At 39.6% G+C, this 24060-nt stretch overlaps 1 long non-coding RNA gene across 1 annotated transcript; it reads right to left on the bottom strand.

Moving 5' to 3' along the window:
* Positions 1–3741: 3741 nt before the first annotated feature.
* On the bottom strand, positions 3742–19969 carry LOC145720805 (uncharacterized). The gene is made up of 3 exons (XR_014144017.1): positions 19619–19969; positions 9278–9319; positions 3742–6656 (listed from the first exon to the last, which is right to left on the bottom strand). It is a non-coding gene; the product is annotated as an uncharacterized LOC145720805 (long non-coding RNA).
* Positions 19970–24060: the final 4091 nt, after the last annotated feature.

A 24060-nucleotide genomic window follows, 5' to 3' on the forward strand; every position in this document is an offset into this window, starting at 1 on the left:
TGAAAGCATATAGAGCAGTGTTTTTTCCAATGTAAAAGTTTACAACATTGCAATAATATTAAAAATATATATATATATATATCAGATGGGGCGCCTGGGTGGCTCAGTCGTTAAGCGTCTGCCTTCGGCTGAGGTCATGATCCCAGGGTCCTGGGATCGAGCCCCGCATCGGGCTCCCTGCTCGGCGGGGAGCCTGCTTCTCCCTCTCCCACTCCCCCTGCTTGTGTTCCTTCTTCCGCTATGACTCTCTCTGTCAAAAAAAAAAAAAGATCTTTAAAAAAAAAAATCAGATGGCTCAACTGTAGTTAGGTTAGATATTGTTTGGAAGAAACTTAGTTTCAGTTTTAAGTTCATATGTATGTCTGTATGTGTGCCCATGCATGCCTGCAGGTGTATTTGCAGGTGTACCGGGTTGAAATTGAAAGCGTATTTCTTACATTCTACAGTTCATACATGTACAAATAAGTTTGTAAAACATTGGCCTGAAAACACAGTGTCTCCCTCAAAATAGGTATTAAGGGAAAAATAAATAAATAAAAGAACCACCAAAGGCTGCTTTCTTTTTGCCTTTAGATGTTCTGCCTTTCTTAGGAATGTGCTTGTTGGACAAAGGTAGTGGAGTGCCAGATATCAAGAGTCCCAGTTACCTCCTCTTCTAAGTTGAGAGCGGAATAAACACTCTTGTGCCTCTCTAGCAGCAGGATTCAACTTGTCCTTTGCCTTTGGCATTTTCAGGTAATCACGAGGATAAGAAAATGCTATATTCCAATGGGGACATTGTCTCTCCTCTGGCTGCTTGACAAGTGTAGATAGGTAGTCTGAATCACAGGCTTGGCTTCTTTGATTTGTAAGGTGAATCTAGCCAACACCTTCCCACTGGACCTGGCCTTCCAACAACAAGGAACCTCCACTAAGATGAACAGCTTTTAAATTAGCAAAGGAACAATGTGAAATCATTTAGTAAATACATAGTTAACATTCATAAATATAGAAGGCCCTAGGAAAAATGTATTTTTAAAAAGATATTGGATTCGGGGCGCCTGGGTGGCTCAGTCGCTAAGCGTCTGCCTTTGGCTCAGGTCATGACCCCAGGGTCCTGGGATCAAGCCCCGCATCGGGCTCCCTGCTGGGCGGGAAGCCTGCTTCTCCCTCTCCCACTCCCCCTGCTTGTGTTCCCTCTCTCGCTGTGTCTCTCTCTGTCAAATAAATAAATAAAATCTTTAAAAAAAAAAAAAGATACTGGATTCTATTTAACAGGTGATATTTGATACATCATAAATTTTAAAATTCAATAGTTACTAAGTCTATAGTGTAAGTCACACACCTTAATATGTTAGTTAAGAAATATGCTAACGTATAATCTATGGCATCAAATACAGACTGTTTAAGTGTACCATATGTTAGTATTCCATCAACCAAATCTTGAATCAGAACTAATATTCAAAAAGTAAAGTAAAGCAAAGCATAGCTCACTATTCGAAGGGTTTCATTTTTAGATTTTTAGAGAGGTTCGGGAGCTTACCCAAAGTTACAAAGTTCATCAGCTGAAAGTTAAACTGAAAGTAGAACCCAGCCTTCCTGACTCCTCGTCCAGTGCTCCTTCTATTTTGCTGTTCTCTACATATTTCCTTAGTTTTATGAAGCTTCTTTAATGAGATCTCAGTTACTGAACCATAACTCGTTCATTGAAAAGAATCTCATTCCTACAACATGTCAGGCAATCTTCTGCGACAAAGTCCTTGCCTTCATGAAGCTCACTTTTAGTGGAGTGACAGAAATCAGATTAATAATGAAGGTTCTGCAGAGATTATTACAGTAATGGAGTATGGCTTTAGTTCTTTGGTTAATAGGAATTACACTTTTCTAAATAGAAAATATAAAACCACGTGGAGTATGAAAGCCCCGATTCTGGCTCAACCCACATTCCTTTACTCCAGATGTTTAACCATACCCCCAAATCAGAAAACACTGAAAAAATTTAGTTTCTTCCCTGTCCTGGGGTTACTCTGTCTCCCTGAATTGAAAGATTTAGGGGAGGAAATTACATCATAGGCCATGGAATGCCTCAGATGTGCTAGAGTCAAATTGTCTCTGTTCAAGATGAGTAGATTTACCCTTTTTTTTTTTTAAAGATTTTATTTATTTGAGAGAGAGAGAGAGCAGGGGGAGCAGCCGAGGGAGAGGGAGAAGCAGACTCCCCACTGAGCAGGGAGCCCAACTCTCGACTCAATTACAGGACCCAGGGATCATGACCTGAGCTGAAGACAGACATGTAACTGACTGAGCCACCCAGGTGCCCCATTTTTTTAATCCTAAAAGGAAAAAGGGTTTCAGGGAAAAAAATGCTATTTATTACCATTTTATAATCCATAATATCAACTACTTCTAGGAAGCAGGGAAATAGTGATTACAGACACTGTTGTTTAAAGAAACAGAAAGGGATAGCTCCCTTTAGAAAAAAACAAAACTTTGAGTGATTTCAACAGATGTGAAAAAAGCCACACATGAAAAGAAGGAAGCAAAAAAAAGTAAGTCAACAAAATAGGTGAAACAGCTTCTTCAGTCTTGAACAATTTCAGAGGTAAAGTGGTGGCTGCCTTCCAAAGAGGCAGACGAGTGGCCTAAGAAGAAGCAGATCCAAACTTAAAGTTATAAGATCACAGAAACAAAGACCTACCTACCTTTCCACAGGGCTGAACTAACAGAGGCAAGTGCGGTAAATATTTTATACTAAATTGGTCAGCAAAAATCCTGGAACTAACAGAGAAAGAAATCTTCATTCCAGCCCTAAATCCAAAGATACTCCCTTGGACACGAGTTACTTAAATTTGGCAAGCATGAGATTTTTTCATTTACAAAATGGACATGATATTAATAATAACTGCCTGTCCCATAGATAATGGAATAATACACGTGGCCTAGAATTAAGCAACCAATAACTTTTATCATTAGCAATCACATCAGCAATAATAATAAAACAGATTCACAGTAGAGAGTTGGATCATCCAAGCCACTGGAGAGCCACGCTAAGAATAGCTCCTGAAAACTTCACATAACTCAAAACATTCATAAGACATCCAGACATCTCCCTTAAGAATAAATGTAATGTCCAAAAAAAAAAAAAAGAATAAATGTAAGAAATAACAGTCTCAGTACACATAAACCTAGGCCATTGTAATGCATTCCTTACATCAAAGTTACTCTTTAATATACAATAAACAATTTTTAGTGTGGGGTACTCATATTATTTCAACATACATGTATAAAAGTAAGACTTCAGTAATATTTTATTGCTCACTGTTTCAAATTTGTTCATTCAGATTAGTGTGAAATTTACACTCTATCCAAAGGCCACTTAATATCAGAGAGATGCTATTACAAGAAATGAGGTATAGGGGAGTGTGTTATACAATTTCAAGAGATACTCTAAATAGAAAGGTAAACAGTAAAAACTAAACCCTGAAACATCTTGAATTTAAATGATTGGAATTTCTTTTACAAGTGTGAAGTCTATAAAAAGATACATTTTTTTTAAAGATTTTATTTATTTATTTGACAGAGAGAGACACAGCAAGAGAGGGAACACAAGCAGGGGGAGTGGGAGAGGGAGAAGCAGGCTTCCCGTGGAGCAGGGAGCCCGATGCGGGGCTTGATCCCAGAACCCTGGGGTCATGACCTGAGCCAAAGGCAGACGCTTAACGACTGAGCCACCCAGGCGCCCCAAAAAGATACATTTTATCTACAAAGAAACCTACAGAGGAATGTGAAATGATGACAAACACCCCCCCACACCACTCCCAAGACACCGCTGTGATGTAAAACACAAAGTGAGTGTGGAGGAGGGGAGTGGATCCTACCAATGCCATGGGCAAAAGCCAAACTTCTCATAAAGATTTATGACTGTGCCTGCAAGATTTGGATGCCTGTGCTCACATTTCTACCTCATAGAATCAGACGGAGCCCTACCTGGGTACCTGGTTTCCAGATTCCACACTTAAATTCAGGTCTTTGATCATCATGTACTTGTCCAAAGTACATGGATGTAAGGCTTTATTGCCACAATTCTGATGTAAAAAACTGGGAAAGAGGAGTTTTAGTTTTGTTTTTTGATTTTTATTGGGAGGATGGATTTCTTTTAGCTTATAATTCAGGCTTAAATCTTCAATTTTTCCTATTTCAGTTTACAAAATAAGATGTAAATATATAATTCACATGGTAGTGAATTATATTCATGGGATAAGATACTAAAAACCTCACATAATTCAAAACTTGCATAATTCTAAACAGATTATTCCCCAGAATAAATCAATATAATGTAAGGATTAGCATTCTCAGAATACATAAGCTTATAACATTATACAGTGTATCTTAGAGCTAATTTTTAGGCACTTAAACAAATACTTCAAAAAATGTACAGAAAAGCTTTACAAAAATAATGTATACACTTTCCACATACCTCTCACCCAGTTTCCCCTATTGTTAAATGTTACCATGGTACATTTGCCTAAGCTAAGAAGCCAACATGAGTACTATTAACTGAATTCAAGACTTTATTCATATTTCACATTTTTTTATTCCAAAATCCAATCCAATAAAAGTACATTTTAGTTTTGGAAGGATTCACATTACAGTTGACCCTTGAACAACACGGGTTTGAACCACATGGGTCCACTTATACGCGGTGGGGGAGACAGAGAGAGAGAGACAGTGGGGTTCGGGGGGGCTGCTGAGTGCAGAGGAAGCTAGAAAGAGAGAGAATCCCAAGCAGGCTCCATACCCAGCCAGAGCCTGATGAGGGGCTCGATCCCATGACCTTGTGATCATGACCTGAGCCAAAAATCAAGAGTTGGACACTTAACCGACTGAGCCACCCAGGTGTCCCTATATGTAGATTTTTGAAAGTAAATACAGTACAGCATTGTAAATGTATTTTCTCTTTCTTATGATTTTCTTAATAACATTTTCTTTTCTCTAGCTTACTTTATTGTAAGTATATAATACGTATAACATACAAAATCTGTGTTAATTGACTATGTTATCAGTAAAGCTTCTGGCCAACAGTGGGCTGGCTATTAGTAAGTTTTGGGGGACTCAAAATTTCTAAGGGGATTTTCAACTGCAGAGGTTGGGGTCAGCAAATACAGTTCAAGGACCAACTGTGTTTGAAATTTGTGCAAACTAGTAACATTTTTGGAGTGCCTGGGTGTTTCAGCCTGTTAAGTGTCTGCCTTCGGCTCGGGTTGTGATCCCAGAGTCCTGGGATCCATGGCATGGGGTTCCCTGCTCACCAAGGAGTCTGCTTCTCCCTTTCCCTCTGCCCCCCATACCCCCACATGCTCTCTCCCTCTCTCTCTTGAATAAATAAATAAAATCTTTAAAAAAACCTAATAACATCTTTGTGTCATGTTCTTTTAAATTTGTGAGATTAAAATTGGTATGAAATATAACTGCAGTTTATCCAAAGACTTTCCACAAGGTTTAACCCAAGGATGGTTGAAGACTTAACCCACTGCAGTAGCCCAAGCAGTAGGTTCACTCTAGAATGGTGAGGGGAAGGGGCGGAATGTGTTGTACTGGGTTTCAGCGGAAATTTTCATTTGAAGAAAATCACTAGTAAGAAAATCCAGAGAAAATATTAGAATAATTTAAGGAATACTAAAAACAAGCATACAAGCCAAAAACTAGATATGCTTGTGTTACAAGAAACACTCAGAAAATTGTCTAGTCAGGCACTATTTCTTGTATAAATAGGTTAAACTTTTACTGCAAGAGCCTCCGAGCAAACTATGTAGCCACATACCCAGCAAAATATTCCCCATTTGCTGTTACTATTATTTAAATATAAAGAGCCCTTAAAAATGGAAAGAAAAATGGGCAGAGTCAGTTTATGGCCAATAAGCATTTGAAAAATATTCAAACTCATTTTCAAAGAATGCAAACTAAATGGCAGTGTACTTTTTTCCTAACTTATAAACCCGGTAATATTCATGTAGAGTGTGGGCTAATGTGTAAAGAGCAAGGCACTTGCATACATTGCTAACAGGACTAATGAAACAACTTTTTTATGGCAACTTGGCAATATGGCAGTTACCTACTGCTGACTAATAAGCCTTTCCAAAATATAGTTGCTTAAATCCACACCAGTGTATTGTTTCTCACATTTCTCTGAGTTGGCTACAAGGTCTCACTCACTACGTAATGTTGTCCAGCTCTACTCAAGCAGCTGCACTCAGCTGGAATGCTCTAGGCTTCCTTTCTTCTCCATGTGCCCCTCATCATTCAGGACACGAGCCCAAGGATCCTTCATGTCAGCTGGATGCCAAGAAAGCAAAAATGGAAGCTGACAGACCTCTCAACGCCTAGGTCTGGCAGCAGTGGTTCACCAGGACCTACCGCCACCGGCTTCTAAAAGCTGGTGATGCAGATCTCTTTCCAGCTCCATGTTCAGTGATCTCCCACTGGTAGCTTGAAATCAGTCAGCATGGCAATATTAACATCACAGAAACTGGCAAATGCTATAAATCAGGGCTTTCAGAAAAAGTTTTCAGAGCTGATTTTCCAGAACGCTATTTCCTGAAAGTCACGTAACTTCACATCACCACATTCTTTAGGTAAATTATTTTATTCGGGTAAATCACCAGGCCATTCCAGGGTCCCTGTGGAAGGGGAAACAGACTCCACCTCTTAATCAGAGAAGTGGCAAAGAATCTGTGGTTATATGTAATCCACCACAGTCTGCCCTCTGATCACAAATTACTTCTATCCTTTCCACGTGCAGAAACAAAACAAAAACAACTCACCACCTTCCGAGATCCCTCAAAATCTCATCCCACGAAAGCATCAGACTCAAAGCTCAATATTTCATGATCTGCATCATGTCCAGATATGGGTGCAGCAACTCTGGATCTGGAGAACTGTGCACTGTTTTTTGCCCCTCCCCAATTCTCCCTCATTCTACCCCCTCCTTGGCTGCCCACCCCCATCCATACCACCCCCCACCAGGCACACAAAGGTGAAAAAGGGACAGGAAACCTACAATAGACACTCCCATTCAACAACAGGGAGACAGTAGTTCTGAAATCTACCTGGACACATGCTGTTAGATCCTACTCTCCCAGGACTGGGGACCCAGCTGGGGCTAGAACATCCAAAATGACATCTCATCCTCCTAGACTTTTCTGGCTGACCTCTTCATTTAGGAGTCTGGCCCAAAGTTCTTTATGGCATGGTAGCTGACTTCCAGAGGGCAAAAGCAGAAACTGTCAGGTTTCTTAAAGGCTAGGCCTAAAACTGGAATAGCATCATTATACCAACCTAGTGTAGTATCATTATACTTACCTAGTGTTGCCAGATTTTGCAAATAAAAAACAGGATGCCCAGTTAAATTTGAGTATCAAATAAATAACAAATAATTTTAGTATGAGTATATCCCATTTTTTTCTGTGTAGTTGACATTCTAGTTTTACTGGGCATCTTTTATTTTTTTCTGGTGATCCTACTTTTATCACATTCTGAAGGTCAAAGCAAATCATTCAAAGATAAGGGAAGGAGTCATTACCTTTTAATGAATGAGTGGCTTGCTCATAGAGGGAAGAAGTTAATGGTGGCCATTTTGCAGACTACCACACTATAACAAAAGACTTGAAAATGTGTATCAGTATAACCAGTGATTCTATTTCTAGGGATTGTTCTGAAAATGGGATTAAAGACATGCCAAATGTTTAGCAATATGAATGTTGATTGTAGAATTACTTATAATGGTGAAAAAAAGGAAATAACATAGAAATACAAAGGTAAAAAAATTAATATATTTATTGAGCTCCTAATATGTGCAAGACACTGTGTTGAGCACTCAAAATACACTAAACAACACAGAAAATCTCTGGCTTGAAGAATCTTAGAGACTAAAGGGGTAAGATTCACATTAAACAGATAATAATACATTTAAGTAATTGACTGTAAGTGTGCTAATTACTAAAAAGAGAACTACTGGGTGCTACGGAATCACCCAGGGACCAATTCTACTGGACACTGGTTTAGGAGAAAGGACAGGAAATAAAGGGAAAGGTTGAGGGAAGAGAATATTGGGCAGAGTGAACAGCAGAAGGATTCTAAATGTATATATTTACATGGAAATGTGATCATAATAAACAATTAGGTATGAGATGTTCATTAAACATTCAAGTGGAGATGCCAAATTGTATTTAGATATATAAGTTGGGATCCTGGGAAGGGTCAGATCTGAATATATGTATTTCTTGTTTTTTTGTGGGGTTTTTTTTAAGATTTTTATTTATTTGACAGAGAGAGAGAGTACAAGCAGGGGGAGTGACAGGCAGAGGGAGAGGGAGAAGCAGACTGCCCACTGAGCAGGGAGTCTGATGTGGGGCTCAATCCCAGGACCCTGAGATCATGACCTGAGCTGAAGGCAAAAGCTTAATTGACTGAGCCACCCAGGTGCCCCGAATATATATGTTTGGGAGTTACCAGCCCACAGTCAATAGGCAGTAAAATAAAAAGAACATCAGGGGAGCAGGTTATCATCAAAGCCCCAAAAAAGAGAGTTTCAAGAAGAGCGTGGACAGTTGGGAGACATGCCACTAAGATTCTGAGTTGGATGAAGGCAAAAACTGACCATTGCATTTGGTGACATGGAGGCCACTGATGCAGTTTCAGATGTAGAGAGGAGGACAAAGATCTAACTGAAATGGATTGAGGAAAGAAAGTAGGTGATGTAATGGGGGGAGGGCTTTCATTTGAGAAGTTTTGCTGTGAGGGAGCAGGAGAATGGGGCAGCAGCTAGACAGGAAAGGGGGGTCAAGAGTCACTTTGTTGACTGATGGGAACAAACCCAAAGAGAGGGAAATCAATAATGCAGGAGAGAGGGGCACCTGGGTGGCTCAGTCGTTAAGCCTCTGCCTTTGGCTCAGGTCATGATCCCAGGGTCCTGGGATCGAGCCCCGCATCAGGCTCCCTGTTCCACGGGGAAGCCTGCTTCTCCCTCTCCCGCTCTCCCTGCTTGTGTTTCCTTTCTTGCTGTGTCTCTCTGTCAAATAAATAAATAAAATCTTTAAAAAAGAATAATAATAATGCAGGAGAGAGGGGTCTATTTGTAGGAGAAAAGTGCTAGAGAAGGTGAAAGAGGATGAGATCCAGAACTCAAGAGAAGGGTTGACATTAGCAAGGAGAAGGGATGTTTCCTCCTAGTAGCAGATGAAAGACGGAGAGTGGGTCCTGATTCAAGAGGCTGCAGAGTGGGAGGAAGAGGAGAAAGTACCTGTTTGCTTCTATTTCCCATGAAGCATTGAATCAAGGTTATCTGTAAGAAGGAAAGGGAGGAAGGGGGAGATTAAAAATGTATTCCCCAAGTGTATTTTACATCTCATGTTGATCACGCTAATTTGAAAATTATGCATGTATAGACTCCCACTTACTCAATAAACTCTACAGTTTCTCAACATCTCAAATAAGAAAAAGAGCAAAGCGGGAGCCATTATAAATATCAAGAACAATAGTGCACCAATCAAGATGAATTTATTGGAGACTTTTATTTAAAAGCCTTAGAGGAATTTAATAATCATGTATTAAAATTCATCAGCGTCAATTTAGCAATCAAGAGAACTCCTAAGTCATAGAAGGAAGCGCACATCAAAGTATTGTTCAGAGTCATGCATATTAGTCAGAGTTAACAGAGGCCCAATGATGTCTGCTTTTGTGACTTTACCAATGCATTAAATTGCTTATTTCCATATTAGCAAACAGACTAAAGTAGTAATTGGATGATGTATTTATCATGACCAGAGCAGGCTGGACATGAGTAGACACTTGTGAGATAAAGTCAATGAGATAAAATTCAATATGTTGCTGTAAATCACATCAACTACGTAAATTGACATTACGAGTTGACACTCCTGGGAGTGTTTTTTCAGAAGCTATTAGAAAAAAAATGAAATTTGAGAAGAGCTTTTGGGTCATCAGTGCTCTATATTTAGAATGTTCAAATAATCATAGATTCTAGCACTTTGTCACCAAGAGAGAAATTAAATGGGATTACCTCCTCTTTTCACTGCTTTTTTTCTTTTTCATTGAACACACCAGAAGTTTCTGTGATGGGACAAATCCCATTCTGAGGCTTGAAAATAGATGTTATACTTTTCAGATGAGGTTAAAAGTGCATTATGATAATTAAAACATAATAGTAATATTATTCACAATGCAATACAAACTCTGAGAAGAGCAAATATTTATTGAGCACTTATGTACCAAGCACTGTTCTTTGTACCTGGGGTATGCATTATCTTACAAAATCCTCAAAACTCCTAAAACATCTTTATGAGGTAGGTTCTATCATTGTCTACTATGGTTTTGGTCAAATGCACTATAATAAAGACTCTTACAAATACTGCATACTTGTTCTGTGCCAAGTGTATTGCTGTGTTAGGGGATTTTGTGTGGCAAAAATGAATGAGGTCCCCAACTCACAACCTCCTGGAGGAGATAGATGGGTGAGCAGATGACTAGAATTTCCAGGTGCCATGTTTTGTGAGAAGATGAATAACTAAGTCTGCTTAGAGCTGGAGCTTGAAGGATGAGCTGCAGTTGGGAGAAAGGCAGAGGGAAGAGGTGCAAGTGGGACATTTGGGACGAGGTTCTGGCTGCACGGGAAACAGAGTTCCAGCATAGCTTATGGAGGAAGTACAAGTTAGGGAGTGGCAGGAAATAAAGTTGGAGAAATAGGTGGGAGAAGATTGGGAGGGTCCTCTATGAAGATGAAGAGTTTGGAACGGATTCTGTAAGCACCATAGAGCATCCAAGACACAGGCGCCGAGAGACATGATCAGCTTTGGTTTTCAGGGAGATAAGCCTGGCACCAATCTGTGATGCTCACTGGATGTAAGAGACTGGAAGCCTGGAGAAAACTGGACGAAGTTAATGTCCAGGTACAAAAGGAGGAGGGCCAGAAATAAAGTGGAGAAGCCACACGTATGGTGTGTTTCTGAGCAAAGATATTGAACTTTGAAATTTAGTCACCTAAAATCAGAAATTGTCACACTACATCTATACCTGTGGATTGATGCTGGCAATTACCAGAACTTGTCACTGGAGGGTTTTATCTAACTGAACAGCTGCATCATGATTGCCACTCGGCTGACAGCAATCAGGAGATGCTACCCCATTGTAAGATGCATTCTGATTTCAGGTATCTTAAAAGGTGTGTTTAGAATAGATACAATGGGAGCATTGTGTTAAAAATACATCCCATACCTAACCACTTCTCCCTTCTTCCAGTCCCCCACCCTGGTCCAAGCCAACATCAGTCATCTCTTTCCCAGATGATGACAGTAACCTCCTAACAGGTCCCCCTGCTTCTGCCCTTACCATCTCCTCCTCTCTCCTAAAGCCCTTCTCAACAGGGTAGCTAGGGCCAAATCATGTCATTCCTCTGTTCAAGATCCCCAGTCGGGGGCGCCTGGCTAGCTCAGTAGGTAGAGCATGTGGTCTCCGGTGTGACTCTTCATCTCTGGGTCATGAGTTTGAGCCCCACGTTGGGCGTAGAGATTACTTTTAAAAATAAATAAATAAATAAATCCCGGTGGCTTCTCCTCTCACTCAGAGAAAAAATCCAAATCCCCAGTCAGAGGCTACAAGACCCCATGGGACTGGTCCCTCCTTAGCTCTCACTCCCATCACCCATCCCCTGCTCCCCTTGCTTTGGTCCCTCCACTCCAGACAAATGGGCCTCCTCCAATACCACACAAGGACTTCCGTCCTGGCTCCGGCAATTGGTACCTGCTGCTCCCTCTGCATGACCTGCTCTTCTTCTGGGTTTCTGCAAGGCTCATTCCGAAGTCTATAACACCATGCCACCTTTTTACAAGGCCTCCTTTGCCTTCCCTTGTCTAAAATTGCTCTCACACCCCCACCCCCAAACTCTCAGGTATTTCCAATCTGCCTCCCCTGCTTTATTTATTTAGTAAGTTAGCACTTACCCCTATGTGGTAGAGCACCTGCTTTACAGGCTCATCCTTATAACCGTCTAGAATGTGACTGTCCTGGTTCAAAACCTATGGGTGATTTTTCAGGCCTGACCAGAGGCGATTTCAAAGGCTCCAACCTGACAGGCTCACAGGGAAAAAGCTGCTATTCCTGCAGCAGACTTGGTTCACAGCCAGTGCATCGGGGTCTCGGAAGGGAGGTGCAGGCAGGGACCCAGGGCCCCTGGCCAGACATGCTTTTTCACAGATCTGCACTTCTAGCTCTGGACCATCATTCTTGGCTTTCTCTCTGCGAGGCCTTGGGCACAGAGCTTCAAGGGGCTTCTGCTGAGTCCTCCTTATGGAGGTGGGAGTGGGGAGGAGAGGGTAACCTTGAAGACACTTTTCCCCACTCTGACTCAGTACGCAGTACTGTTTCACTCCTAGCCCTCCCCCACCTTGCCAACTTCTCCCCATCTCCCCAACCCCTGCTTCAATCCCAGAATCCATGAACCCATCAAAGATCCTCACTGGTGTGCCATTTAGTGAGGGAAATGAAACAGGAGGGAGTCTGCCCTTTCTCCAGCTTTAGATTCTTGCTTACTCCATCACAGTAAGGGATTTGAAGGCTCAACTCTGATTTTTGGCTTGTTGCTTTAAACAGCTACGCTGACCCTTTTCTTTCTCTCCCAGCTCAGCAGAGCTCCTGACAGTTAGTGTCACAAGGGCAAGGGTTTGGCCTGTGGTTTTGTTCTTTTGTTTTTAATAGACTTTATTTTTCAGAGCAGTTTTAGGTTCACAGCAAAATTGAGCCTCTACTCCCGTGAGCCTCCCCCATTGTCAACGTTCCTTACCAGTGGTACATGAGACCCGGAGTCCATAGTTTACCTTAGGGTTCACTCTTGGTGTTGTTCATTCTATGCATTTGGACAAGTTTATAATGACATGTATTCACCACTGTAGTATCATACAGAGTAGTTTCATTGTCCTAAAAATCCTCTATGCCTGGCTTATTCCTCCTTTCCTCCCCTCGACCCCCGGCAACAAGGGATCTCTTTATTGATCCATAGTTTTGCCTTTTCCAGAATGTCACATCCTTGGAATCATATAGTATGTAGACTTTTCAGATTGACTTCTTTCAAGCAGTAATATGTATTTTTTTTTTAAAGATTTTATTTATTTATTTATTTGAGACAGAGAGAATGAGAGACAGAGAGCATGAGAGGGAGGAGGGTCAGAGGGAGACGCAGGCTCCCGCCGAGCAGGGAGCCCGATGCGGAACTCGATTCCGGGACTCCAGGATCATGACCTGAGCCGAAGGCAGTCGCCCAACCAACTGAGCCACCCAGGCGCCCTCAAGCGGTAATATGTATTTAAGGTTTCTCCCTTTTCATGGTTTGGAAGCTCATTTCTTTGCAGTGCTGAATAATATAATATTGTCTGGATGTACCACAGTTTATTTATCCACTCACCTTCTGGAGGATCCTGGCTGCTCCAAGTTTTGGCAATTATGAGTAAAGCTGCCAAAAATATTCATGTGCAGGTTTTTGTGTAGACATAAATTTTCAGCTCCTTTGAGTAAATACCAAGGAGCATGATGGCTGGATCAAATGGTAAGTATATATTTAATTTTATAAGAAACCACCAAACTGTCTTCCAAAGTGACTACAATTTTTGCATTCCCACCAGCAATAAATGAGAGTTCTATTGCTCCACATCCTCACCAGCATTTGGTATTGCCAGTGTTCCAAATTTTGGCCATTCTAACAGGTGTGTAGTGATATTTTATTGTTTTAATTCGTATTTCCCTGATGATTTATGATGTGAAGCATCTTTTCATATGTTTACTAGCCACCTGTAACTATTCTTTACTGAGTTATCTGTTAGGGTCAATTTATTTTATCAGCTTGTTTTTTCTTATTGAGTTTTAAGAGTTCTTTGTATATTTTGGATAATAGTCCTTTATCAGATGTGTCTTTTGTAAATATTTTCTCCTGGTCTGTGGTTTGTCTTTTCATTCCCTTGACAGTGTCTCTCACAGAGCAGAAGTTTTTAATTTAAATGAAGTACAGCTTATCGATTATTTCTTTCATGGATCATGCTTTTGGTGTCATACCTAAAAATTCATCACCAAGATTTTCTCTTATGTTATCTTGTAGAGTTTTATAGTTTCACATTTTACATTTAGATCTGTGATCTGTTTTGAGTTAATTTTTGTGAAGGGTATAAGTTCTGTGTCTGATTCATTGTTTTCCATGTGGATGTCCAGTTGTTCCAGCACCATTGGTTGAAAAGACTATCTTTTGTCTATCATATTGCCTCTGCTCCTTTGTCAAAGAATAGTTGACTATATTTTTGTGGATCTACTTCTGGCCCCTCTATTCTATTCCACTCATCTATTTGTTCTTTCACCAATACTACACTGTCTTGATTACCGTAGCTTTCGAGAAAGCCTTGAAGTCAGGTAATGTCAGTCCTCCACTTAGGCTCTCTTTCAGTATTGTGTTGGCCATTCTGGGTCTTTTGTTCTGTATATAAACTTTGGAATAAGTTTCTGATACCCATAAAACAACTTCTTGGGATTTTGTTGATATTGCCCTGAATCTATAGGTCAAGGTGGGACGAACTGACATCTTGACAATATTGAGTCTTCCTATCCATGAACATGGAATATCTTTCTGTTAATTTAGTTCTTCTTTGATTTCATTCATCAGAGATTTTTAGTCTCCCTCATATAGATCATGTACATATTTTGTTAAATTTTTACCTAAGTATTTGCTTTTGGGGGGGTGCTAATGTAAATAATAATGTTTTTAATTTCCAATTCCATTTGTTCATTGCTGGCATATAGGAACGTGATTGACTTTTGTATATTAACCTTGTATCCTGTGATCTTGCTATCATTGCTTATTAGATGTGTTTTTTGGTCAATTCTTTCAAACTTTCTACATAAACAATCATGTCATCTGTGAACAGAGACAGTTTTATCTCTTCCTTCCCAAATTATATACCTTTTTTCCCCCTTGTCTTGTTGTGTTAGCTAGGACTTTCAGTATGATATTGAAAAGTAGTGGTGAAAGGGGATATCCTTGCTTTGTTCACAATCTTGGACAGAAAGTTTCAAGTTTCTCAATATCAAGTATGATTTAGCTGGTTTTTTGTTGATGGTCTTAATCAAGTTGAGGAAGTTTCCCTCTATTCCTAGATTGTTGAGAATTTTTTTTATCATGAATCAATGTTGATTTTGTCAAATGCTCTTTCTGTATCTGTTAATATAATCATGTGATTTTTCTCCTTTGCTTGCTGATGTGGTGGATTACATTAATTGATTTTTAATGTCAAACCAGCCTTGCACACCTAGGATAAAACCACTTGATTGTCTTGTATAATTCTTTTTATTCAGTGTTGGATTTGATTTGTTAATATTTTGTTGATAATTTTTGTATTTATGTTCATGAGAGATATTGGTCTGTAATATTTTTGCCTTGTAATGTCTTTGTCTGGTTTTGATGTTAAGGTAGTGCTAGCTTCATAGAATGAGTTAGGAAGTATTCCTTCTGCTTCAATTCTTTGAAAGAGATTGTGTAGAATTGGTACAATTTCTTTCTTAAATGTTTGGTAGAATTCACAGTGAACCCATTTGGGCCTGGTGCTTTCTGAATTGGAAGGTTATTAATTATTGATTCAATGTCTTTAATAGCTATAGGCCTATTCAGGTCATTGGCCAGTTTGTTTGTTTTCCTGCTCTATCTCCAACAATTAGAAAAATACCTGGCACACATTAGGTGCTCAGTAAATTTTTAAAATAAATTAATAAGAATCTACTAAATTCTTGGAACAGAATAGATTCTTGGAATAAAGGTAGATTGTTGGAATAAAAGTACTCTTCATTTAATAATTTCATTATAGGTCATTAAGTCAAAGTATTATGTACAATGCCAAAAGAATCATTATAATAGATTAAGGTTTCAGATTAACTCGGGTATTTTTATTGCCTAAACTTTATTTCCTCTTTAAACCACAGAATTATAGCTAACAAAGTTAATATTAGGTAAATTAAAAAAAAAAGAATAGATAATATTTTGTTTGGTGCAGAAAACAGGAAGAAACACTGCAAATTGACATTCAAAAAGAGAAGGGATGAGATCCTACATCTTAGATCCTGGTGTTCTATTTGTCTTTAGTTCACCATCTGAAAGTCCTATGTAGATGGAAACAAAATCCTACTGTCTGGTATGCAGGTGGCTTTTCCTTAAGGGTTTCAAATATCGACAGAGAAATGGTAAGCAAACTAGGGAAGTATTCTAGGAAAACTAGGGACATTTGGAGTGCTGTAAGCTTTCAACCAATTGTTATTGTTGTTACAGTTAAAGAGTTTTGTTTTCCTGGTACCTGTACTCTGTATTTAAGAGGGAGGAAACAAATACTGATAAACTGTAAAGCCAGCCATCTCTTACAAGAGGTTACTGAGCTGTCCCAAGGCTGAGGCTGTCTTGGTCCAGAAGAATTCAACTTCAGGGGAAATTCTTAAAGGACATTTATCTGCTAACCTCCAGGCTGCTACAAAATGAAGGACTCCAGGATTTATGTGCCCCAAATGAAGGCTTTTCATGCTATTGATGTATCAATCCCTGACATCCTCTTCCTCTAGAAGCAGCTCCTTCCTACCCTAAATTTTTCTGAGCAAGAACAGAGAGGTAAGAGAGCATCTCACAAGACCTCTCTTAGTCTACATTCTGGGTCAGTGACAGAATCAACAACGACCAAAATTACCCTACAACCTCTGTCTCCCTTGAAATATGCCCCAATAATTTTATGCCACCTCAAGGCACCCTAAAGTTTTCCCCCAATAGGGTTCATCCACCAGTCAGTATTCTAGGACTCTTCTTACTTCCTCATTGCACATTATAAATTTTTGGCTTAAGATTCTATAATGCTTTCTACTAAGCTGAAAGACTAAATCACAAGAACTATGGACAAGACTGGTTTAAAATATTGCCTCTCCCTGGTAACAAGTTGTCTCTATTCCTACCAGGTCCAAATGCAACCAACTAAGATTGCAATGATGAACAATAGGCATCTCCTGCTTTCTAATACCTAGCCCATAGCTGACATCCCCAACCCTTTCTTGCTTACTTGCCACTGGAGGAAAGATTGCATTACATGCTTGGATTGACCAATGAGTGAGGGGTCAAGGGCCAGGTTGATTGACATCCTACTGGTTCTGCAAGAATTCTAAATGTCACCTATCATAGAAGTTGAGTGGAGTTGCTGGGTGAACTTTTGATCTGTTTATCATTTCACTGTATATCACCTTGGCCAGATACTTGTGCTATTGTCAGAAGATTAATTTATCTCAGAAATGACAGAAAAGGAGATGCTCAGGGGGCCTAAGTCTATCCATCCTATACCTAGAAACTTAGTTCACCTGATGTGTTATATTTTTGTTTTTTGTTTGATTCAATTTAGCTAAAAATAAGACAGCTTGAATAGACATATCTCTAAAGCAGATATACAAATGGCCAAAAGCATGTGAAAGGATTCTCAAAATCATTAGTCATTAGGGAAATGCAAATTAAAACCATAATGAGGTACCACTTTATACCCTAGGATTCCTAAAATAAAAAATAAGAAAATAACCATTCTTGGTGAGGGTGTCAAGAAATTCGAACCCTCATACACACTGCTTGATAAGAATGTAATATAATGCAGCCACTTTGGAAAATAATCTGGAAGTTCCTCAAAAGGCTAACCATAGAGTTATTATATGACCCAGCAATTCTACTCATAAGAATGTAACCAAAGAATTGAAAACATATGTTCACACAAAAACTTTTACATGAATCTTCACAGCACCATTTTTCATAATAGTCACAAAGAGAAAACAAATGAAATACCTATCAATGGATGAATGGATTAAAAAAATGTAATGTAAGCATACAATGAATAAAATCTTTAAAAAAAAAAAAGCATACAATGAAATACTATTCAGCTATAAAAAGGAATGAAATACTAATATATGAATAAAACTTGAAAACTTATGCTAACTGAAAGAAGCCAGACACAAAAAAAACCTAGTATTGTGTAATTCCATTTGTATGAAATGTCCAGAATAGGCAAATCCACAGAGAGAGAAAATAGATTAGTGGTTTCCAGGGGCTGGGCTGGGGGAGGAGTGGGAGGTGACTGCTAATAGGTACAGTTTCTTTTGGGGGTGATGAAAAATGTTCTAATCTTAAATTGTGATGATGGTTGCAAAACTCTGTGAATATACTGAAACTATTGATTTGTATTTCTAAAATGAGCGAATTATATAGTATGTGAACTATGTCTTAATAAAGCTATTTACAAATTAAAAGGAAGATAGCTTATTTAAATATTAGATGGCTGACATATTATTATTATTTACTTCAGAAACCCATGAAAACCTTAAAGAGGAAAAGGCAACCCACCTGGTGCGTAGGGCCACACTCTTAACACCAAGAATGAACCTCTTAGTAGTGTGGCAGCAGTTAAGAGAAGAAAATGGCTTTTGGGAGGAGACCCCAACCCTCTCTGAGCCATGAACAGATATGGTGTCCCTGTGTCATTTTAAGGCAAACGTGGAGCCAATGAGCTGCATTTGCATATATACATTTCCATTATGGTAGTCAGACCTCTAAATTCTCCGAATTAGGGATTGCTATCTTTCAGAATTTGGGACTACCTATGGTGATCAGCTTGTCCTGGTTTATCTAGAACTTTATAGGTTTTAGCACTGAAATCCCACATCAACCCAATCAGTGCCAGGTAAATTAGGACTACCAACTAGAGCAAATGGCCCATGGAAAGCTGCTATCTGTATTTATTCCTGTAATAAACAGGCCACAGTGGGAAGAAATTATTACAATTTCTTTTGCTATAGAAAATGGACTCCCTTCTTTTCCCCCCAGGGTCCTGGGGCTCACTGCTGCCCTTACCCACCTTGGGAGAATGACCAGAGCACAGAAACAATCCAAGATAGCAAATCATAATTCAAGTTAAAAAGCACCAGAAATGGCTGGTAGAATTCTGTCTCACTCACATATCAGAGCCATGCTAGAAACCCACAGGGAAATTTATAGTATAAATAGAATGCTTGCCGACAAGCAGAAACAAAATATATCACAAATTCTAACCTGAAATTAAAACTATTCATGAAAGGTGTTCATTAATGAGGGAGCCTTTCAAGCTGCTGTGTGTTTCTCCAGCTAAAAATTTCCTAGAAGCTAATCATAGCTCTCTGAAGCATCCTTTTAATATAATTTATGCCTAAACTGAAATCTGACCTACAGAATGAAGCAATATAACATTAAAGGATTATCATCAAAATTAAACTACTTATATTCTCCAGGAAAGAAATAACATCCATTCATAATCAGCTACCAACATAAGAAAACATAGTTTCTTTTGCAATGAGAAACATTAATGTTTTGAGTTTGTGAAGCCTCAGAAGAAAAAAACCCAGCCATCTGAAAATAGGTACAAAACAAACTGTTTGGGGAATTTTATTCAGACCCCTACATACTAAACAAAAAACTGTGAAGTATATGAGCAAATAGTAGAAATGTTTTATGCAGAAGAAAGAGAAAGTTTCAAGAGCAATAGCAATGATGTTGGCCTACCCTGACAGTCTCTTAGCTTCTGTGTAGTCCATCCAAGTGATGTCTTAGGATCAGTTGAAGCAGACTATTTTACAAAAATAAACTAATACAAAAAACTTTGTTCCACTCTTCACGCACAGAAGATAATTACAATTGAAGATATAATGCCAGAGTCTTCCTTTTCACATGATGACCTCGTGGTTTCTTAGTTGTTACACATAAAAAAGGCATCTGACCAAAAATGACTCAATTTGTTGAACGGTTTATAAATTTGTTAAAAGGAGGAAAAATACTCCCCCTTTCTTTCTTTCTTTCTTTTTTTTTCCCTTTCTTTCCTATTTATCTAGCTATTAATCTATCTACTGTCTTGAATTTCTATAAGAGAGAGAGAGTGTGTGTGTGTGTGTGTGTGTGTTTTACAACTTGGCAGAGGCCAAAGTCATTCTGTTGTTTTGGAAGTCAAACACATGTTTGTTACTCAATTGATAAATCCCACATGACAATCATAGGATTAGTTGGTTGTTTTTTCCAAGGTGTCACTCCATCATTGCTTCTTCTTCCCTAGCTTAAAACTGCTCAGCTTCAGTGTTGCCCATTTCCTCAGCAAGACACTTCTTTGTCATGAACTAAGGCAAATTCCATACTACTGCTATAATGAAGTGTACAATAAAATACCAGATTTAAAAAAATAGTTTTAAACATCATTCATCTGGTAAATGGGGAAAGCAGCCATTGAGGAAGGCAAATGGAGGAAAGCATGTGCTTCTATCATCAGCTGCCGTAATCATTGAGGCTGATGTCTGTAACCAGGCCTATAGCCCTTTGTCTAAATTAAGTCAAAATAATAGGACTGTCTTTCACAATCCTCTATCCAGGTTGTCCCTTAGGAATTTTTTCCTTCAGATCTAGTCTTGGAGCTCAGACGAACCTACTGTCACCCAGATATGGTTTTATCTGATTTAGCATCTCACAATCCCAGGAAGTATAGAGCTTTCCCTGAAGACAGATGATCTTGCACTCTCTATGTCCCAGGACAAATGCCCCATCACACGAAGGTGATTAACATAACATAATAAAAAAAAATAATCTGAGGTAAAAGAAGACCCCGTAAGTCCCTTTAGCTTTTGCTCTTGGGCTTCATTGGATTAACAGCCCATTCTTTCAACTATGAGTTTTTCCATCCTGAGGAAAGAAGTTCCTCTCCTCAGGACAGGCAAGTGTGGGAATGCTTCTGTTGGAGATGTGCCTTATCTCTGTGGTGAATGAGAAGAAGGAACTGAACATGCTCAGTTTAGCCTCTGTGCTTTACTGTTCTCTTTCTCTGCCCTACTTATTGTCGAGAATTTCTCATTCTGTTTCTCCATGAGGTGAGCTTTCTATGTCAGGATCTGGCCTTGTAATGCACAGACTTGAAGTTTGGGATGGGTAGGGTAAATTCAGAGAGAAAGTTACTAAAAAACCCAATTGTGGCTGATATCTATGTGCATTCTCCAAACTGGCCCTTTAGAGCCCTAAGACTGGGTATTTTGTTCTCCAGTTATCTGATTCTTGTGTCTACTTCTCAACTGCTTTTGAACTCAGAGGGTTGACAGGCAATTATCACCTCTATAGAAAAAAGAACCCCCAAATCTCAATGGCTAAAACAACAAAGGCTTATTTCTTGCTCCTATTATACATTCAATGGGGCTCTGGTTGTTGGCTTTGCCTACACACCCCGGTGTTTACAGTTTTTAAAGACTGGTTCAAATTTTATTTATTTTTTTAAAGATTTTATTTATTTATTTGACAGAGAGAGACATAGCAAGAGAGGGAACATAAGAAGGGGGAATGGGAGAGGGAGAAGCAGACTTCCCGCTGAGCAGGGAGCCCGATGTGGGACTCGATCCCAGGACCCTGGTTCATGACCTGAGCTGAAGGCAGACGCTTAATGACTGTGCCACCCAGGCGCCCCAAGACTGGTTCAAATTTTAGCACCTCTGAGTAGGACTTTATTAGCAAACAGAACTAGAAAAAAATATTCACATTTGAATTCTGAGATGTAATTACAAAGACTGTGCCAAAGCGGTATTTTCAAACATAACTTTCTACTGGGGAACCATATTTATAATAAACAACAAAAAGAAATATCATCTACAACTGAATAGGCCTTTTTATATCCCTTGAATTGCTGAGAATTATTTTCGGGCATACTTAATTCAGAGCTTTTCTTTCAGGGTGTGGGCACTTTCCCTTTTTGGATATGAGTTATACTAAACTGACCTCTATTATTTCTGGATTACATGTCAGCAATGGAAAATGAATTGAGTGCTTTGAGGAGAAAAAAATCATTACCAGAAAGATGAATAGACCGATTGTACTGGGTTACTAAAGTGGTGGCTCTGGAAAGATCACTGGTTTGATTTTTCTGGGAAACATATCTTCTTGGATACTCTTCAGAGTTATGATAAATTCCTCCAGCAGCAGGTGGGAGGTAGGTCTATTGATCTCACACTTTCTCCTAGCCCACTGACTTCAAAGACAGGCCTTTCTTTACTATGTGGTATTCAAATATAGGAACTGCTTTGGGCTCTCAGATTTGGGGTATTTGGAAAAGAGTCAACAATCAGCCAAATCTACATATTCATTGCTTTTGCTATAGGAAGGAGAGATCTGTTTTGACAGATATGTATTATGTGCCAATGATAGAGCAATGATCAAGACTGACATAGCCCCTCATCTAATAGAGTTCTCAGTCTTGGGGAAGGGAAGTGGGTCTACATGGGTAAATAGCCTACAGTTTGGTGTGAGAAATACCAGGATGGGAACACACGGGGTAGTATGGGACTCTCATAGTGAGGACATCAGGGAAGACCTCCTGAAAGAAATGACTTGTAATTGTGACCTCAGTGGCAGTCGGTCTTAACCAGAGGAAGACAGAATGAGCAAAGGCCCTGAGGTTGGAGAGAACATGACATATTTGAAGGACTGAGGGTAGAAAGTAATTGTACAGATAAGGGAGAGAGACATAAAGCAGCAAACAAATGCAAGGTCATGGACACTCTAGCAAAACATGTTGGTAAGTGTGGCCTCTATCTCCATGGACAGTATAGCTGAATAGCTTTTTTAGCAGGGAAGTGGCATGATTGGATTTGTTTCTGGAGGTCACTCTGATTGCTATGTTGACTGTAGATTGGGAGAAATAAAGTCTGAAGATAAGAGATGGAAAGACTGGGGCAGAGGTTATGTAGATACCTGGGTAAGAGATTATGGTCATGCGCAAAGAATGAATCATGGAACACTACATCAAAAACTAATGATGTAATGTGTGGTGATTAACATAACATAATAATAAAAAAAAGAAAGAGATTATGGTCCCTTGAGATTGTGTATTGGCTGTGGAAGGCACAGATGGGCAGATCTGAGAAAGTTTAAAAGGTAGAATTGACAGGATTTGGTGACAGACATGACATAGCCAGAACAGGAAAGAGAGGAATTTAGCGTGACACTGAGATTGCTTGGATCTCTGGCTTGGACACTAGGTTGATGGTGGGATCATTTACTAAAACAAGGAACCCTGGAGGAAGAGCAGGCTTGGAGGTTAAGCCCTTGAATTCAGTTTGGGGGTGCGTTCATTTGAGGTATATAGAGGACACTGTCAGTGACCTACTCGTGTCCCCTTAGCCTACCATTGAAGTGGTCTGCATATAGTTCCTCAATGTGAAGACATCCTCTGCATCTTTCTGCCTGAGGTCATTCTTTGGCCACTTGAATTAGCTTGGCTGCAGGACATATGCAGTCAGGTGTGAAATTCCAGGGAGAAGTCCCAGGAGTGACCATCAACAGTGAGGGATGGGAACTGATGAATGAATAGCTCAGCTTTCCTATCCCTCTGTGCATCAGGTCTGAGGTGTCTTCCAACCAGTGTCTCAGAGGGTCCCCAAGGAGACTGAGCCCCAGTGGCCAACAGTGATAACCTGCTCATTAATACACTGCCTGTTGGGTCTCCTCCTTTCTCTGTCTTACTTCCCACTCCCTTAGAAGGCCTCCTGGGGTCACCTCCTTCCAAAATAAACTACTTGTACCCAAATCAAAGTGTCAGAGCCTAAGATAAGGGTGACTGTGAAACCACCACGTGCAGTTTCCCGAGGGCAAAATGGATGTGAAGGTCTAGAGCTCAGGAGCAAATGTTTTATGGGAGGCACACATTTGGGTATCATCCGTATATGCTTTCTCATTGAAGTTTCAGATGTAGATGATTTTCAAAAGAGTATGTAGAAGAGGAGGAGGGTCTATCATAACAAATACCATTTAGGGAACAGCCAGCAAAACTGTTGGCCTCAGTAAGACTGGAAAGGAACAGCCAGAGGGGTGGGAGGAGAAGCAGCAGAATTTGGGACCACAGAAGTCAAACATGGGTGTGAGTATCTCAGGACAATGGAGTTCTCAGGGGTCTATAAGAGACAAGTCAAAAAATGGTCACTGGA

Source organism: Leptonychotes weddellii, chromosome 3, assembly GCF_054177405.1.
Source record: "Leptonychotes weddellii isolate Sample4059 chromosome 3, ASM5417740v2, whole genome shotgun sequence".
Lineage (NCBI taxonomy): Eukaryota > Metazoa > Chordata > Mammalia > Carnivora > Phocidae > Leptonychotes > Leptonychotes weddellii.